We start from the raw sequence: 19,873 nt of genomic DNA on the forward strand, positions 1-19,873 counted from the left end.
TGCTAGAGTCTGCGATAACAAGGTGTAGAGCTGGATGAACACAGCAGGCCAGGCAGCATCAGAGGAGCAGGAAAGCTGATGTTTTGGGTCTGGACCCTTCTTCAGAAATGGGGGAGGGGAAGGGTACTCTGAAATAAATAGAGAGAGGGGGAGGTGATGATAGAAGGTGGATAAAGGAGCAGATAGGTGGAGAGAAGACAGACAGGTCAGGGAGGTGGAGATGGAGCCAGTAAAGGTGAGTGTAGGTAGGGAGTTGGGACGGGGATTGGTCAGTTGAGGGAAGACGGACAGGTCAAGGGGGCGGGGATGAGGCTAGTAGGTAGGAAGTGGGGGTGGGGGTTGGTCAGTGAGGTGGGAGGAGCGGATAGGTGGGAGAAAAAACGGACAGGTCAAGGAGGCGGGGACGAGCTGGGCTGTTCTTGGGATGAGGTCGGGGGGTGGGGAGATTTTGAAGATTGTGAATTCCACATTGAGACCACTGGGCTGCAGGGTTCCCAAGCGAAATACGAGGTGCTGTTCCTGCAGCCTTCGGGTAGCATCATTGTGGCACTGGAGGTGGCCCAGGATGGACATGTCATCCAAGGAGTGGGAATAGGCCCTTCACCCCTCCAAGCATTCGCTGACATATTTTGCCCTTCCATACTAAAACTGTCTTCACTTACAGCATCTGTATCCCTCTATTCCCTTCCTATTCATGTATTCGTCCAGGTGCTTCTTGAATGCTGCTACTGTGTCTTCTTCTATCACCTCCTCTGGCAGCACGTTCCAAGCACGCACCACCCTTTGTGCGAAAAACGTGCCTCGCACATCTCTTTTAAACTCCACCTCATCCCCTCCACACCTTGAACCCGTGTCCCCTAGTTATTGACCCTTCCACCCTGGGAAAAAGCCTCATGCTTTCCACTGTATCCATGCAATTCACAATCTTATAAACTTCTTTAAAGTCATCCCTCAACCTCCTGGATTCCAGTGAAAACAAACCCAGTCTATCCAAACTTTCTTCATAGCTAAAATCCACCATACCAGGCAACATCCTGGTAAACCTTTTCTGTACTCTCTTCAAAGCATTCACATCCTTCTGGTAGTGTGTTAACTAGAACTGTACGTAATATTCCAAATGCAGCCTAACTAAATTTCTATAACGCTGCAGCATAACTTACCTATACTTATACTCAATGCACCTTCCAATGAAGGCAAGCATGCCTTGGGCCTTTTTTACTACCTTATCTACCTGCACTGCCACCTTCAGTTCTCTGTGGACTTGCACACCCAGATCCCTCTGCATATCAATATTCTTAAGCATTCTGCCATTCACTGTATAATTTCCACCTGCACTTGACCTTCCAAAATGCATCATCTCACATTTGTCTGGATTAAGCTCCATCTGCCATTTTTCTGCCTCCAACTTATTTATATCCTGCTGTATCCTTGGACAATCCTCCTCACTGTTTGCAACAGCACCAATCTTTGTATCATCCACAAACTCACTAATTAGACCAGCCACATTTTCTTCCAAATCATTTATGTAGACCACAAACTGCAGAGGTCCCATCACTGATCCCTGTGGAACACCTCTAGTCACAATTCTGCATTCCAAGAAAGTATCTTTCCACTGTTTCTCTCCATCTCCTATGACTAAACCAGTTCTGTATATTCAAGAAAGCTTGGTTACACAGGTCCCTTTTAAAACATAAGTTAATTTGGGTTTAGGAGATATCTTTCCACAAGGGATGAGTTTTTTTTTTCAATTTAATTAACCTTGTTGAAACCAACCAAGGTAATAGTTGAATAAAGGAGGAGAGCCAGTTCATCCAGGGGCTTAAAAGTATTGACGTATTCTGTCTGGAATGGGACTGAAGTGTGGAATCTCTCCTGAGATCTGGGAAGGATTCTTATACGCAATAAAAATCTCACTCCATTTGAGAAAGTTATATTTATATTTTTACTTGACACAGTGTACATGGAAATGTTGCATCATGAAAGCAGTCAGTGTCAATCTCAAAGTAGAAGTTTCCAAGATATCATCTTAAGTAGCTATTAGTACATAAGATAGATATTCATTTAATCAGCATATTTATACTCATCCAAAATCTACCAGGAACTATGAGTTATAAAGATTGAAAGATAACATTATAGTAATAAAGATAAGTTTTGATTTTATTGAGACAGATGGTCAAGTGATTAAACCTAAGGCCTCCAAAAACACAGATACTTGGCACTACATGAAAATCAGGTCATCATTAACACTGATGCTAATGAAATGCCCTGAGAAATTCATACTAGCTTTCAAAACATTCACAGTTTGACAAGCAGTTGCTGCCAATTGTTCTATTTGGACACATAACAGAAAACTAGTTCACATGTATCAATTAAAAGTTGGCAAGATGGGTCAATTAGCAATCATAACTGTCTGTGCTTTGGATGACAGGGAGCCAATGCAACTTATAAAAATTCAGCCAAAAGTATAATTTATGCAATGCAAATAATTGTCAAAAACCTACTTGAGGTTATCAAATAATACAACCTCAAACATATAAACAGTCTCTGCTCCTAAAATAAATTCACTGACTAAATATATTTTTCTATCATGGAAGCTTTAGAGGTTAATAGACTGTTGGCCAAATGTTATATTAAACAATTAGAGAACAGGAGCTCAGATTGTTTGGTGGTTCTTCATTTTCTTGAATGATTGATTGTAACAGAAACATGGAATTATATGAGAATGTATTAAATCAAAATCAGATTGGCAATCCCAAATTGATGGTCAGCTGAAAAGATTAATGATCCATAACTAGCTGTACGGAGTCAAGCTATTAGTTAAACTTGCCCTTATTTATTTAATCTTGATGATATTTTGCATTGCAAGTTGATGGAAGTATAAGATGAAAAGCTCACAGCAAGAGGAAACAAGTCACCGAGGGCTGAGCAAACAGGATGAGCAAATATTAATTGTCTTAACTCTGAAAACTGGGGCTGGACTTTAGACTAAACAGGCATATTTTTGCTAAGGGCTAGCCCAGAACCTTGCTGTACACTCCAAAGCTCAATCCATAATACAGAAGATGAAATGTGCTGAAATTGTTTGCCTTCCTGTCATATTCAAGCAAATAATTTGTTTTGATTTGTAGCTGCCCACACCAGAAAAACAGCTATTGTGAGTGAATGGGAAGTGATGACCTGGTGAGATTGTCACTAGACAATTAATCCAAAGACCCAGGCAATATTCTGGAGATTTGGGTTGAATTGCACCAAGGCAGTTGGTGGAATTTGAATTCAATAACATATCTTAAGCTAAGAGTCTAATGATGACTGTGAAACTGTTGTCGATTGTCAGAAAACCCATCTGGTTCAGTAATGCCCTTTCGGGACTGGCCTACAAATGACTCCAGACCCACAGCAATGTGGTTGACTCTCGCAATTAGGGATGGCCAATGAATGTTGGCCTAGCCAGAGATGCCCACATCCCATGAATGAATAAAAACAAATAGGCGGAAGTGGGAAAGACATCTTCAATGATCTTCTTCATGAACGTGGGCACGAAGGAAAGGCACAATTCATTCACAGGGCCCCTGAGCTAATGAGGGGCAGAGGCCAAGATTTCATCCTTCCATCTTTTCTCTCTGTCACTTCCCCAATAGGAACCAATCCCCAGTCCCTTCCCCTTCTCCCTGGCTCCAGAATCCCTCCCCATTCTAAAACCCTAAAATGTACTTATTTGAATCAACCATAGTCCTCTTCAAGTTCTTGCTGCATTCCCTGCACCATCTACTATTGAGTTCTGGAAGTGCCAGGAGACAATTGAGCTGCCAGTCAATGAAATTGCCTGGGATTTCCTATCGAGTGAGCGGCAGAAATCTCAATGTTAGCTAATGCAGCCCGACTACGGCATCCAACAATTGCAGAGCAGATTTTCAAGGGAAAGGATAGCTTTCAGAGCTGACTTTCCTGTTAGAGGATGAGCAAGCACTTCCCATTCCAACACAACCCCGTATAAAATGAAGCCTTTGAAAGATTGTGAAACAGATGCACGAGAATTGAGAAGGAAGTTTAAATTAGACGGTTGAAGTCAATGTCAAATAAAGTTCAGAAAGGAAAATAATGACAAAGGAAGAAGATGAGATTACGAGAATCAAAAAGAGATTGAATGGAAAAGAAAGAAAAGTGTTTTAATTTTAAATTGCACGTTTTTGAGATATTTCACCACAAAATTCCACCATTGTAATCATTAATCTTCAATATAAGAGAAATTCATTGTCAGTAATTAACAATTAGCCAATCACTAAAATAATCTTTGACTGCTAACCCAGACTTAATTAAAGACATTAAGTGGTTCCAAAACAGGCTCTTTGAAACTCTTTGGAACAGATGTAGCTCAGAAATACTGCACAAGTAAATGAATTAACATTCCTCAAAGTATTTCAATTGTGAGGCAGACACCAAAATGCCATTTTGTGTGAAATGGAACTGCATCACCGGAAGCAACTTTTAGATTTTAGCTTTTAGCTTTAATCATAGATATGCTCCCGTCTGGAATCTCTGCGGCATTTGTGAATAGAATTTTGAGTGTTGCCTGGTACTTAAGCAGCAAATTATGGCCTGATGTTGACCATTTGTTCTTCGTTATTTTATATACATCTCATTTGATAAGCCAACAAAATATTAGGTAATGTTTTATCAGAAATATATCCAGCTGACAGTACAAAGTAGTTGATGGGAACACTAATTAAAAGTGAAATACTTGGGGATATTGTGGTAGAAATCTGTCAGTTTTGCACTGGTTGCTTGTTATACGTCCATTCCAGTAGATATTTCCATTACTATTAAGAAATGAAAAGGCTGTCTATATTTAGAAATAATCTCCGAGCTATCTGTTAAAAATATTTAATTGGTTTGTTACAGCTTCTACTGGAACATGGAGTACAATCTGACTACATCAAAATTAGCTGTCAACTTTACTCAACTACATAGCTGTAAGACTTGACCATTAGCGAGATTGTCTTCCAATATGATCATGTTCAACAAGCAGTCTCTAGAAAAGGGGCCAGTTTCATCTCATTTAACTTTATCACACTCACCGTCTGACAGGTTCTGAACTGTTCATGCTCTTTAATATTATTTCTTATTGGTTCACAGGATGTGAGCATTGCTGACTAAGCCAGCACTTATTGCCATTCCAAATTGCCTGGAAGAAGGTGGTGGTCAGCTGCCTTCTTAAATTGCTGCAGTTCTTGTGGTTTAGGCACACCTGCATTTAGCAAGGTAGGTTCAGGACATTGATGCAGTGATTGTGAAGGAGGTAGTGTTTTTTTTTATCAAGGCAGGATGGTGCATGGCTTAGATGGGAACTTGCAGGTAGTGATGTTCCCTTGTATCGGCTGCCCTTATCTTTCTTGAAGATAGAGGTTGTCGGTTTGGAAGGTGCTGTTGAAAAAAACTTGGTGAGTTGCTGCAGCACATCTTGTAGGTGGTATACATCACTGTTATTGTGCATCAGTAGTGAAGAGCCTATGTTGAAGATAATGGATTGTGTGCCATTCAAATGAACTGCATGATTCTGGACAGAGTCCAGCGTCTTGTCAATTGCTGAACATCTGTGCCTATCAAAACATTTGATGGTTCTGTTCTATGATAATGCTTATGTTGGTGAAAATGCCAATCAAGAAATGTTTTATAAGGGGTATGAGTAGAAAGTAGGAATATGGATTGAGACAGAGGATTAACCATGATCATACTGAATGGCAAAGCAGGGTCAAATAGCTGAATGGCCTACTTCTGCAACTAGTTTATATGTTTCTACATAAGTGTTGAGTTCTTGATTGACTAAAAATGTAAGTTAAGGCTACATTTGGATTGTATCTTGCCAATTCTTCAGGCACAAAATGGTTGCAAAGTGTCCAATTTCATGAAGTTTGCCTATTTTCTCAGGTGATTTTCTCAGGGTGGCACAATGGCTCAGTGGTTAGCACTGCTGCCTCACAGCACAGCGACCTGGGTTTAATTCCAGCCTCAGGCAACTGTCTGTGTAAAGTTTGGACATTCTCCTTGTCTCTTTGTGGGTTTTCTCTGGGAAATCTGGTTTCATCTCACCTGCGATAGTGGATTGGCCATGCTAAATTGTCCAGGGACGTGTAGGTTAGGTGGATTAGGCATGAGAAATGTAGGGATGACGTGGGTCTGGGTGGAATGCTCTTTAGAGGACCAGTGTAGACTCAATGGGCCAAATGGCCTGCTTCCATGCTGCAGAAATTCTATGATCAAAATAGCTGCATAATGTCCAATTTCCTGAAGTTTGCCTATTTTCTCAGGTGATATTCAGACCATCTTAATATCCACCTCAATCAGGCATTTAGCGCCCTATGTTTGGTAGTTATGAGCCCAGTAAAGGTTCCTTCCCCAAAACTGGTCAAAAAGTGAGCAGGATCTACATATGATCTGCTGGTGCCTTTGCATTGATCTAAAACCGGTTGAACAGAAGGTAGAAAATTGCCTAAAGTGATCTTACAGGTGTCTATTTCAATGATCATGTTGACAATTCAGGAATGAAAACTGAGGCTAAAGAAAATGCCCAAATTTTTATTTTCAGTAAATACATTTTTGCACTAGTTATAGATTGAAGGCAAAATATGTGATTTACTTACAAATTTATGCATTAAATTAAATGAAACCTTCCTTTAATTTTTGACAGCAAAACAGGGAAGAAATGTCTAAACACTCATGAATGGAAATACAGATGTTCCAATCTGAAATCTGATTTATGCTAAGGCCTTGATACAATTATGCCAGGATTACGGGGATTAACGTTTGTCTGTCAGCTGAGGCAATCAATAATGGATTTAGTTTTCATGTGAATTTTATTGCTTTTGCATGTTTACGTCATAGAATGCACTTTACATTTAAATTATCATACATTTTAGTTTCAAATGTGAGGAGAGGTGAATCAAAAGGTAAAATCTATTGACAGATAGCTGAAGAACATAACAAATCATAGATTAAGAAAGATACTTTCAGTCGTTAAATTCTTTTTGCAAAAGAGTATGTGCAAATTATGCTGTTGATCTTCCGTTACTTCCTCAGGAGAAGTTCTTCAAAATTTCCCTGAACGTCAAAATTCATCAAATGAAACCATAGGATATCTAATTTACGGTAACAATTGCAATAATTTATCTGACTGCTAAATTCCATAGACATCATTGTCTGATTTAGTTGCATAAATTTATGTGTCACAATATTCCTCTGCCCTGTGGCGGGCTGGGAGGGTGTGTGGGGAGTGTCGGGGCATAAACTTGGAACAGAAGACCTGAGCAAACACTTCCTGGTTAATTCAGGGGCAAGGATGAACTCCCCAACCCAATCATAATTGAGGCATTTTAGGAGCTAAATTACAAACCCTGTTGTTGGAGGAGGTGGGTTTGGTTAATGTCTGCCACATAGATAAGTAGTGTCACCATAGTCCCAGAGGGCTATAGATTGTTCTCTCATTAATGAGAGACTACTGGTGGTGACCTGAGGATCGCCATACCTCAGGCATGCGGCAAGGTTCAGACGGCAGGTCCTTTAGGTAACCTCAGACAATCATTTAGCTCATTTGGTTGGACATCCGGTTTACTGTGCGGAAAGATGCCAACAGCATGGATTTAATTCCTGTGCCAGATGAAAGTCCCATCTTCCCAATGGGGAGGCGATGGCCTAGTGGTATTATCACTGGACTGTTAATCCAGAGACCCAGATAATGATCTGGGGACCTGGGTTCGAATCCCGCCATGGCAGATGGTGGAATTTGAGTTCAATAAATATCTGGAACTAAGAGCCTAATGATGACCATGAATCCATTGTTGATTGTTGGGAAAAACCCATCTGGTTCACTAATGTCCTTTATGAAAGGAAACTGCCATCCTTACCCAGTCTGGCCTACATGTGACTTCAGACCCACAGCAATGTGGTTGAGTTGTAAGCGCACGCTGGGCAATTAGGGATGGGCAATAAATGCTGCCTAGGCAGTGATGCTCTTATCCCGAGAATGAATAAAGAAAAAAAAAATCTCTTCCCCTTGCCTCAGAAGTGGTGACTCTCAGGTTAAATCACCACCAGCCATCTCTCTCTGTCTACTGACAGATCAGCCATATTATAAGATGGCCCAGTAATCGGGGGCCTGGACGCACACCTGTGAACCCCAGTACACTGCGAGCATTGAGCCCTGGAGCAGCACATGGGCTGGGAGGCCGGAGCAGCATGGGAAAGAAGCCCCGCAGCAGCATATGGGAAGTCGCGCTGGAGCAGCGGGCCTTTGAACTTACCTTAGAACACTATAATGTTAACCCCTTAATATTTTCCTATTTTCAACTCAGCAATGAAGCAACTACTTCTATTCCTCTGCTGTATCCAAGAATTGTACATAGGTACTTGTACCTAAGATGTCGCTATAGAAAGGCAGACTATGTAAATGTTTTTCACTGCACTCCTGTAATGGAGTGCACGTGACAATAAAAGGATATTGATTGATTAAAAGGTGCCCCAACCTAATTTTGGAGCCTGGTCCATTACTTTGCTCTGGAACCTCCTGTTGTACCAGCAATGGGCAATTTTCCCATTGACGCTGCTAGGACTGAAGAACTTCAAATACTTTTTTTAGTTGGCAGCTCTTGCTGATGGGATATTTGCCTTTTAAAAAATGTCAACAGCAGTTACCTGCCTGATGGACATTTAATCCAACTGGGACATTCAAACATGAATACTGCAGGTCTGCCTCCAGCTTTCTGTCAGTTGATAGGTCACGACAATGTCTATAAAATTTAGCCCATTATCTACAACTTAAGTTTTGCCCTTACTACATCTTGTACCTGGGGCAGTTATTTATTTTTTTTCACACGACCATTTAATACATCATTTTCTGTATTTACTGATGTATTTTCACATATGTCCTACACATATGCATTCTTGAATTAAAGCCATTGGATTCTTTATCAAAATTAAATATGAAATAATGACACTAATGCTCACAATCAGTTGTTTTTAGTTGCCTGGAATTGTATATTTCACGTAGTTAAATTAATGTAAGAATTTTACCGAATATCATTGTGTCTTTCCTCCTTTCCTCTTCCACCTTTCACAAATTCTATCATGACTAATACAGTATCTTTTGTCTTTAATACTAAAGAACAAAGTATTTCACATAAAAATATGAGAGTAATTTCCTTGATCTAACACTATTGCTTTAACTCATGGAAGAGTGCCTATAAATTAATGAAAAAATACATTAGATTCCCAAAGATGCAGACAGCATCCAGGCTTTGATGGACTCATAAGAATTCCAAGCAACAATTTATAGCCAGCTGTGAAAGGCATTGTAATCCGCAACAGCAACTTCATCATCTGAATTGCACTAGGCCCTAAAGAATGCTGTAGGGTTTCTCTTTATCTGTACTAAGATGAATTTCCACCAACAAATTCCAACCCCCAAATCTCCATGTCTGACTTGCATTCCCAGGCTGCACCTTATATTAGTCTTCTTCCTTCCTGTGAAAAGGTTTTGTTTTTATTTAGCTGTTTGATTTATGCCAACAACATGACAACTCAACTCACAAGAGAACAATAAATCTCATTGTTACTGAGCATCTCTAAAATAATAAATCACAATGGAATCTACTTTTAAAGGTCATAGACAAGGTTTTAGAAGGTAATACATAAATCGAATCTTGTAAAACAAATGTAGTCCTGTTCTGTTACTTGTTGGCATCTGTGATCACTCCTGCCAAACATAAGAGTATCAGAAGATCTTTAGCCTCTTCTTCTTAGGTTGTACCTCAAGATTGAATATTATTTTCTTCCACTCCAGAGTTGTGGTACAGAGCTGACTAAACTGCTAAATACAGGATAAGCACAGCCTGCCACGGTGGTTAGGCGGGGAGGCGGTGGGGCAGGGTGGGGGGATCGGGGTTGGTGAGGAGGTAATTACTTTACTATTCAAAAAATTATCTACCGTAGCTTCAAAAACATTCAATGAGGAAGCCTCAACTACTTCACTGGGCAGAGAATTCCACAGATTCACAACACTTTGGGTGAAGAAGTTCCTCCTCAATTCAGTCCTAAATCTGCTCCCCCTTATTTTAGGGCAATGCTGTCTTGTTCTCGTTTCACCTGCCAGTGGAAACAACCTCCCTGCTTCTATCTTATCTATTCCCTTCATAATATTATACGTTTCTTTAAAATACCCTCTCCTTCTTCTAAATTCCAATGAATGTAATCCCAGTCTACTCAGTCTCTCCTCATAAGCCAACCCTCTCAATTCCAGACTCAACCTAGTGAATCACCTCTGCACCCCTCCAGTGCCAGTACATCCTTTCTCAAGTAAGGAGACCAAAACTGCATGCAGTACTCCAGTTGTGGCCTCACCAACACCCTATTCAGCTGCAACATAACCTCCCTGCTTTTAAATTCAATCCCTCTAGAAATGAAGGACAAAATTCCATTTGCTGGGGTTTCTACATGTTCTTTCCAATGTTTGTGCCTGGCCTCCATCTGGGCCTGTCGAAGATGGTTTGTATTTTCATGGATGTTTCTTCTCCAGTTTGGGTCTTCAACAAGTTAATGGAAATATTGCATTCTTTCAGGGGTGTTTTGAAGATGCCCTTGAAACATTTTCTTTGTTCCCCTGGTAAGCACTTCCAGTGACAGGGATCAGAGCGAACAGAGAGCTTGTTTTCTAAGTCTTGTGTCAGACATGTCAATGATGTGATCCACCCAACAAAGTTTATTGAAAATAACCAGTGTTTCGATGCTGGAAACGTTGGTTTGAGAGAGGGCACTGATACTGCAGTGTTCAATCTCCCATTCAGTTTTGTGGAGGCTTTACTGATGAGATTGCTCTTGGCATTTCAGAAATATTCTGCTCATTGTATCACAGCTTGGTGTTAGTTTGAGGTTTTTGTCATCAAACTCTCTGTTCCTCAGTCAGCCAAAGGCTGCAAAGAAACATTTGAGTGATGTTGAATTTCACACTTGATGTGTGACCTCGCAGAGATAAGGTCCCACAGTCTTATTAATCCACATTTTCCAATAGTTTGCTGTGAATCTTGACAGTTGGAGGCACTGTTGTCCAGTGGGAGCAGGCTGGTAGAGGACTTTCGTCATGCTTAGTCTAAGGCCCAATCTGTTGTACAATTCTGTGTTTACACTGACATTGATCTTAAACTTGGCCTCTGAGTACATGCATGTACAAGTGTGGTGTGCATATTGCAACTTGATGACAAGAGGTTGAGATGATTTTTGATTTGGGCTAAAGGTCATACAGGTTGAGTAGATTCCTGCAAATCTAGTGGAGAAGCTCCAATCCAGAGGGAACCTGCTTGGACATGGTATGGAGTATCGCAGCAAGGAAGACGGAGAAGAGTGCTAGTCCAATGACATAGCTTCACTTGGCCCTAGTTTGCACGTACATTGGGTCTATCTTTGATGAGGATTGCAGTGATGGAGAATGGTGATGGTGATATTTTCTTCCTTTCAGAAGTAGTCTACTGACCACTTAACAGCTGTATGGCAGGACAATGAATAAATCAGGATATGTACAAAAAAAATACATTAATCACGGCTGAATTTAATTTTGATTTAGATTTGGTAAGCCAAACTGTTAGAGGTCATCACAAAATAAAATTAAACCATTATATTTAGAACAGTCTCCTAGAACAATATGTTTTGGATCCAACCAGGGTTCAGGTTATTTTGGATCTGGTGATGTACAAAGAGGCAGGTTTAATAAAGGGAGCCAGAGTAAAATCATCTCCTAAAAAACAGTGAGCATAACATGGTAGAATTTATGAAACAACACAGTAGGCCAGGCAACATCAGAGGAGCAAGTTGACATTTCAGGTCAGGACCCTTCTTCAGAATTTGTGAAGAAGGGACCCGACCTGAAATGTCAACTTTCCTGCTCCTCTGATGCTGCCTGGTCTGTCATGTTCCTCCTGCTCTGCACTGTGTTATCTCTGACTCAAGCATCAAGTTCTTGCTACCTCTATGGTAGAATTTATCATCCAGTATAAGAGGTAGATATTGGGCCAGATTCAACCGTGATAAACTTAAGTAAAGTTAGTTACAAAAGAATGAGAGTCTTTCTTTTTTAATTCACTCATGGGACGAGGGCATCAATGACTAGGCCAGTATTTATTGCTCATTCCTAATCACCCAGATAGCAATTAAGAGTAAACCACATAACCAGAAGGATTAGGAAAGTTTCCTTCCCTGAAGAACATGAGGGAACCAAATAGGCTTTTCCAACAATCGATTCCTGGTCATCATTATACTCTTAATTCCACAGCTTTTTAAAATTGAATTCAAATTCAACATCTGTCATGGTGGGATTCGAACTCAGGTCACCAGAACATTACTTGGATCTCTGGATTAACAGTCTGGAGGGAAGACACAGCTGAAGTGGGCAGGGAAAGGAGTTTAGCAGCAAGGATTGTTGAGGGAAAATGGTAGACATTTACAGAAGTAGTTAATGACTTACAACAAAGATATCTCACAGTGAAGAAGAAGGATTCTAGGAAGAGGATAAACCAACCAATGTTAACCAAGGAAGTTTAGAATAGCATCAAATTAAAAGAAAAAATGTTGCAAAGATTAGTGGCAAACCAGACACCTGGTAATGTTTTAAATACCAAAGAAGTTACCAAAAACAATAAAGAGGGAAAGAAATAAACTCTGATGGTAAATTAGCAACTGATACAAAGAGAGCAGCCAAATGAATGTCGGCCCAGGGGGAATGAGGTTGGGGAAATCATGACAGGGAATCAGGAAGTGGCAAAATAGTTGAATGATAAATACTTTTCATCATTATTGACAGTAGAATATATTACTAATATTCTAAAAATATGGAACAATCTATGGGCAAAAGGAGGAGAGGAAACAAACACACACACCATAAGACCATCAGATATAGGAGCAGAATTGGACTATTAGGCCCATCAAGTTTGCTCCGCCATTAAATTATGGCTGAGATGTTTCCCAGCTCTGCATTCTTTCCATAACTCTTGCTCCCCTTACTAATCAAGAAACTAATTGCTGGTGAAAAAGTACAAGAAAACTAATGGAGATAAAGACCAATACGTTCCGTGAACCATATAAATTGTATTCAATTAGGACAAGTATGAAGGGAAACATCTTCTCTCAGAGGAGAGTATATCTGTGGAAGTTCTTACCTCTGAGGGCTTAGATGTTGGGTCATTAAGTATATTCAAGTCCAAGATCAACAGATATTTAGTCAGTAAGGGAGCCAAGAGTTATAGGGGAAAGTATAGCTGCCAATTATCAGATCAGTCCTGATTTCCCTAAAGAGCAAAGTAGACTCAATGGGCTGAATAGCCTACTGCTTCTCTTAGATCTTATGGTTGTATCTGTGTTTTAGGTTTCAGCTCTTTGATTCGACCTTAGCATTCATCTGGACGTGAACTTGCTTTCTGGCCTTCAATGTAAAATCAAATGGTGGCAGGGTAAGTCGCTCCATTTGGAGCTCCACTCTGCTCGCCAGTTCCCTTTCCTTTTCCTTTCTTTTTCTCTTCTTCTCTCTCCTTTCTGCAGTAATTCTATCCCCGTCCATCCCCCGTCCTTTTAACAACCTGCCTAAGGAATCGGGCCACGACCGGGAACCGTGTGGCAGGAGCTCAACACATAGGTTGCGTCCTGCAGCGACGGCGAATTGAGCGTGGGCTGGAGTGATGGTGGCGGATCAAGAGTGGGCCGGTTTGGCAGCAGCAGTTGGCGGAGAGTGCAGCCAGTGAAACAGCGGCAGAGAGAACGGGCTGGTAAGGTGGCACCAGTCGACAGTGAGAGTGGGCCTTTCACGGGGTAGCGGCAGCGGCGGTCTCCTGGCTGTCCTAGCGATTGGAACGGTCTCTGCTCCATTGAGGAGATGGGACTTGGGACTTTCAGATCTGGACTTTCCTTTTTTTCTCTTGCTTACCTCTGGCTCTATTAAAATCTTTTAATTCTGGTTTCTGTAACCAAGTGGGCGCCAGTGAATGGCAACTTTGTGCACTTTTCGCTGTACTTGTGTATTCCTACACTTAGTACATGTGACAAATAAATAAATCTAAATCTAAATCAATGTTTTGTGGTGTTTCCTGTTCAGGATTGCCTTCCACTTGCTTTTTGCTGGCTCCCAGATCTCCTGGTCACTATTTATCAAACCAGTTTTGATGTTCCCCGGTAGAGAAACCTAGATGCTCCTCACAAGTGCTGATAATGATGGATTTATTGGCCGGCCAGGCACTGTGGAAATCATGCTGGCCCTGTTTGTTGAGTGATCACAGGTTAGCCATGAGGGACTGGTTGTGTAGATATAGTTTCACAGAATCCTTGAGTCTGTTGACATCTGTGCTGCCATTTTCAATCAGGATGTGGAGGTGCTGGTGTTGGGCCAGAGTGGACAAGTTCAGAAACCACACGATACCAAGTTATAGTCCAACAGGTTGATTTGAAAACACAAGCATCTGGAGCCTCGCTTGTTGGGGATATTACACGAGATTATATGGTATTTGGTTCAGCAGAACTCACCTTTTGCTATGAATGGGTGATGTGAGCTTCCTTGTGGACCCTCAATGGGACAGTGACATAGTCAAGCATGTGGCACTGTCCGGGTAAGTATGTTTCCATAGAACATAGAACATAGAACATAGAACATTACAGCGTAGTACAGGCCCTTCGGCCCTCGATGTTGCGCCGACCTGTGAAACCAATCTGAAGCCCATCTAACCTACACTATTCTATTATCATCCATATGTTTATCCAATGACCATTTAAATGCCCTTAAAGTTGGCGAGTCAACTATTTTTGCAGGCAAGGCATTCCACGCCCTTACTACTTCCTGAGTAAAGAACCTACCTCTGACATCTGTCCTATATCTATCACCCCTCAATTTAAAGCTATGTCCCCTCATGCTAGCCATCACCATCCGAGGAAAAAGGCTCCCACTGTCCACCCTATCTAATCCTCTGATCATCTTGTATGTCTCTATCAAGTCACCTCTTAACCTTCTTCTCTCTAACGAAAACAGCCTCAAGACCCTCAGCCTTTCCTCATAAGACCTTCCCTCCATACCAGGCAACATCCTGGTAAATCTCCTCTGCACCCTTTCCAATGTTTCCACATCCTTCCTATAACGCGGTGACCAGAACTGTATGCAATACTCCAAGTGCGGCCGCACCAGAGTTTTGTACAGCTGCAACATGACCTCGTGGCTCCGAAACTCAATCCCTCTCCCAATAAAACCTAACATACTGTACACCTTCTTAACCACGCTATCAACCTGGGTGGCAACTTTCAGTGATCTATGCACATGGACACCGAGATCTTTCTGCTCATCCACACTACCAAGAATCTTACCATTAGCCCAGTACTCTGTATTCCTGTTACTCCTTCCAAAGTGAATCACCTCACACTTTTCCACATTAAACTCCATTTGCAACCTCTCAGCCCAGCTCTGCAGCTTATCTATGTCCCTCTGTAACCTGCAACATCCTTCCGCACTATCCACAACTCCACCGACTTTGGTGTCATCTGCAAATTTACTAACCCATCCTTCTACTCCCTCATCCAGGTCATTTATAAAAATGACAAACAGCAGTGGCCCCAAAACAGATCCTTGAGGTACACCACTAGTAACTGAACTCCAGGATGAACATTTCCCATCAACCACCACCCTCTGTCTTCTTACAGCTAGCCAATTTCTGATCCAAACCACTAAATCACCCTCAATCCCATGCCTCCGTATTTTCTGCAATAGCCTACCATGGGGAACCTTATCAAATGCTTCACTGAAATCCATATACACCACATCAACCGCTTTACCCTCATCCACCTGTTTGGTCACCTTCTCAAAGAACTCAATAAGGTTTGTGAGGCACGACCTACCCTTCACAAAACTGTGTTGAATATCCCTAATCAAATTATTCCTTTCTAGATGATTATAAATCCTATCTCTTATAATCCTTTCCAACACTTAACCCATAACCGAAGTAAGGCTCACTGGTCTATAATTACCAGGGTTGTCTCTACTCCCCTTCTTGAACAAGGGGACAACATTTGCTAGTCTCCAGTCTTCTGGCACTATTCCTGAAGACAATGACGACATAAAGATCAAAGCCAAAGGCTCTGCAATCTCCTCTCTAGCTTCCCAGAGAATCCTAGGATAAATCCCATCCGGCCCAGGGGACTTATCTATTTTCACACCTTCCAGAATTGCTAACACCTCCTCCTTATGAACCTCAATCCCGTCTAGTCTAATAGACTGTATCTCAGTATTCTCCTCGACTACATTGTCTTTTTCCTGTGTGAATACTGACGAAAAATATTCATTTAGCACCTCTCCTATCTCTTCGGACTCCACGCACAACTTCCCACTACTGTCCTTGACCGGCCCCAATCTTACTCTAGTCATTCTTTTATTCCTGACATACCTATAGAAAGCTTTAGGGTTTTCCTTGATCCTACCTGCTAAAGACTTCTCATGTCCCCTCCTGGCTCTTCTTAGCTCTCTCTTTAGGTCCTTCCTGGCTAACTTGTAACTCTCAAGCGCCCTAACTGAGCCTTCACACCTCATCTCCACATAAGCCTCCTTCTTCCTCTTGACAAGAGATTCAACTTCTTTGGTAAACCACGGTTCCCTCGCTCGACCACTTCCTCCCTGCCTGACAGGTACATACTTCTCAAGGACATGCAGTAGCTGTTCCTTGAACAAGCTCCACATTTCAATTGTGCCCAGCCCCTGCAGTTTCCTTCTCCATCCTATGCATCCTAAATCTTGCCTCATCGCTTCATAATTGCCTTTCCCCCAGCTATAACTCTTGCCCTGCGGTATATACCGATCCCTTTCCATCGCTAAAGACCATGAGGTCTTGCATTTGACAATTTATAAAAAATAATTCTACAATACACCTTTGCTGATCCTAAAGGGGCTAATGGATGTAGAACACCCTCTCCACTGATCCACAAGCAAGCAGACTGTGTGCTCTGAAGTTTGGAGGGAGTTGAGATGATTAAGAGCAACATCCAAATGGGCAGTGGAACATAATCTTCAATTATTTTGGCCAGCTTATCCATTAGACAAAGACCTTGCTGCACCACAAACCTATCGCGGTTAGTGTATAATGTGCATCCCACGCTTAAAAATCTCAAGCACAGGCATCTTCCATATCTTCAAAAAAAAACTATCGAATCCCTACAGTGTAGAAGCAGGCCATTCAGCCCATCACATGACCCTGGACACTATGGGACAATTTAGCATGGCCAATTTACATAACCTGCAAATCTTTGGACGATGGGAGGAAACCAGAGCAGCCAGAGGAAACCCATGCTGACATGGGAGAATGTGCAAACTCCACACAAAGAGTCACTCAAGGGTAGAATCAAACCCAGGTCCCTGGCACTGTGAGGCAGCAGTGGTAACCACTGAGCCACCATAATGCCCTAATTTTGTGAATGAAGCATCAGTCCCTCATTAACAAAACTCAGCTGTGACAGGCATGAATCTCACATCACCATCAAAACCTGGGAATTGCTGTGTTATGACATTACATCACTGCCCAGAGTGTGACACGGCAGGCAGGAGAAGGTCAGTTCAAAGAGCAAGGTGGTGGATATTCTTTCTTCTGGAAGGGTAAGTTTAAGTGTGAACACGAACTCCGTATACTTGATTTCACCAAAAAATTGAACCAGTTGAGATCCCAGTAAGTTGTCTGTGAGATAAATAAACCTTGGGCTTGTCCTGTCCCAAAGGCAGAACACAACAGCTATCAATGTGTATTTCCTAACTATACATTCAACAGATGAGCCTTGATCAATTGCTGCCTCCAGTCTAAAAGAGAGAGAAGCTGACTTTCCTTGGTAATTTCAATGAGTGGGATACAAACCTCTGGAAAGGCATGATTTCAAGTAAAGAAGAGAAAGGACAAGTACCAGTGGAGTCCTCTTGACAGCATATCATGCTGAAACTGTATTTTTTTTTCTGCTCATGTAAAACAAAAATGCATTTAGTATTTTTCTTTGAAGTATTTTATGAATGATTAGATTTTTAAAAAATTCTCTATCTTTGAAATTACTTCAGAATACCTTAACGAATGATAATCTAACATCATTTCCCTAAGGAGAGTTGTTGATTTTAAAAGGTATTGATTGAGGCATGGTTTACAATTAAGAACTCTTTGTTAACAAGAAGCATTATTGCAGAGATATTTAATGAAGCAATAAAATGTAAATTGGTTTAATTTTCTAAATTTTTTTTATGAAGTTTTAGATTTTTATTTCTCATGATTACAAAACATTGTCTTTAGCCTGATAGGAGAGTTAATTAAATTAGTTAAGTTGCATTAAGTTTGCTTAATTGATTTCTTCTGAATTGTATGAACAATTTAAAAATATACTTTATTCGGTGATTTGAGTTTTGTGCAGAGGCGAATAATACAGAAGATTATTCAATATCGAAGAATTTTGGTTGCTGGTAGAATAGAATGTCTAACAGAATACTTATTCAATATTCGTTTTGTAGTTTGGTTCCAAATAAACAACACATGATTTGAATCTCAGCTAACTGACTGTAATATCCATTTTTTAATAGAGGTCAAGGTGAGGAAGAGATATTGGTAGAGACAAAAACTGACATCTGAAACATATAAATCCATCAGAAAAACTCTAAAGCTGTTAGATAGGTTGATACCAGAAACAGAATTGTAAAGTTCCTTCTGTGATATAATCTATAAATGCTGAACGGTTTTAGAAAGCACTGCTAATAAAAGCTGTTTCTTTTGAATTCTACTTGTCCTTTGGTTCCTGATGCAAGTTTCCTTTCAGGTCACACATGTGCTGTGTTTGAAACAGATTGAGGTTGCTTTACTGTTGGTTGGTTGGTTAAATGCCTGGAACTCCATCCCTATCAGCCCAGTGGATGTACTATACCAAATAGAATCTAACTGTTTCAAGACAACAGCTCACTTTTAGCTTCTCATTCACAATTTATATTGACCAATAGATGCTGGCCTTGCTGGCATGTGACGTCTCACACAATGTAAATGGTCCAGCGTGAAATCCAGGCTCTGGCATTTTTGACAACTTGGGAAATATTGATTGCAAATCAAACACATAATTTACTGAATTTTACCAAAGCCATTGATGCCATCTCAAAATCACCTTATTTACAAGACGCTCTGGAGGTAGTCATCAAATATTACAAAACCAATGCCAGCCCAGGAATTGGTGGATTATTACTAAAACTTAAACCTTAGAAACTCTACCTGTACCTTTAATTAACTATGTTTGGGTTATCGAAAAAATTATAGTTCATCAATCTTATAAGGCCAAACACATTCTATTTCCTTTCACACAGCTCACAAACCATTCAAAGAATTATTTATGGATGAAAAATGTAATTTATTTCCGAATTTTCACTCTGTAGATTTCTCATGGCTTCCAATTATTTCATGTATATTTCATACTTGGAACAGTCTTTACTACTCTTCTTTATCAGTCATGATAATGCTTACAAGCTTCGATGAAATGAATTGAACCACTGTAGCAATTATAATGATTTCAGTGCTACTTTTAACTGTTGTTTTTGTCATATGCTTCACACTTCAGTGAAGTGCTTACATCAATTGAACTTGAGTTAGTTTTAATCTTGCAGAAGCTACTCAATTAAAACTTCAAGCAAGATAGAAGTGATAACTATCAGCATGAGAAATTACCAGTTTTGCAGTGTAACGTGCCAGTTACCTTTTAATAATTTCAGAGATAGTAGGAACTGCAGATGCTGGAGAATCTGAGATAATAAGGTGTAGAGTTGGATGAACACAGCAGGCCAAGCAGCATCAGAGGATCAGGAAGGCTGACG

The 19,873-nt window shown here is 40.8% G+C and overlaps 1 protein-coding gene across 1 annotated transcript in view; it reads right to left on the reverse strand.

Moving 5' to 3' along the window:
- The window catches only part of LOC109911043 (low-density lipoprotein receptor-related protein 1-like), a 1,753,343-nt gene that overhangs the window by 732,360 nt on the left and 1,001,110 nt on the right, over positions 1–19,873 (reverse strand). The window lies entirely within an intron of this gene.

The sequence above is a fragment of the Rhincodon typus genome, chromosome 7 (assembly GCF_021869965.1).
Source record: "Rhincodon typus isolate 14 chromosome 7, sRhiTyp1.1, whole genome shotgun sequence".
Classification (NCBI taxonomy): Eukaryota; Metazoa; Chordata; class Chondrichthyes; order Orectolobiformes; family Rhincodontidae; genus Rhincodon; species Rhincodon typus.